Source organism: Chrysochloris asiatica, unplaced genomic scaffold (assembly GCF_000296735.1).
Source record: "Chrysochloris asiatica unplaced genomic scaffold, ChrAsi1.0 scaffold00424, whole genome shotgun sequence".
Lineage (NCBI taxonomy): Eukaryota > Metazoa > Chordata > Mammalia > Afrosoricida > Chrysochloridae > Chrysochloris > Chrysochloris asiatica.
Genome location: NW_006408942.1, coordinates 194,241 through 194,610, shown reverse-complemented (window position 1 = coordinate 194,610; position 370 = coordinate 194,241). Strand labels below are relative to the sequence as shown.

The window sequence follows — 370 nt, the reverse complement described above, 5'->3', positions numbered from 1 at the left end:
GTGAGCAGACAATGTCACGTTCTGGCATGCACAGGGTCCTATGAGCTGGAACCAACTTGAGGAAACCCAACCACGACAGCAAAATCCAAAGGCGGCAGAAACAGCACCTTCTCGGGCTCGACCTCAACACCAGAGACCAAGCAGGCCCCTCCTGGATCTCGGCTCTGTCCAAGCTCTAACCCCCTCCATGGCTCTTTCTGGTGCATGTGGATGGAGAAGCTCCATTTGCCTTTCCTGACACCCAGGTCAGAAGTCCAGGGTCAGCAGACACAGAGAAGATTCAGCAAGCATGGCCCAATACTGCACAGGCCTGGTACCCTAGTGGCCCTGGCCTGGTGAAGTGAGCAGAAGGCGTTTCTAATCCTGGTAC

General features: G+C 55.4%; 1 protein-coding gene across 1 annotated transcript in view; it reads right to left on the bottom strand.

Moving 5' to 3' along the window:
• Positions 1-370, bottom strand: part of MARCH6 (membrane-associated ring finger (C3HC4) 6, E3 ubiquitin protein ligase) — an 87,004-nt gene that overhangs the window by 50,507 nt on the left and 36,127 nt on the right. The window lies entirely within an intron of this gene.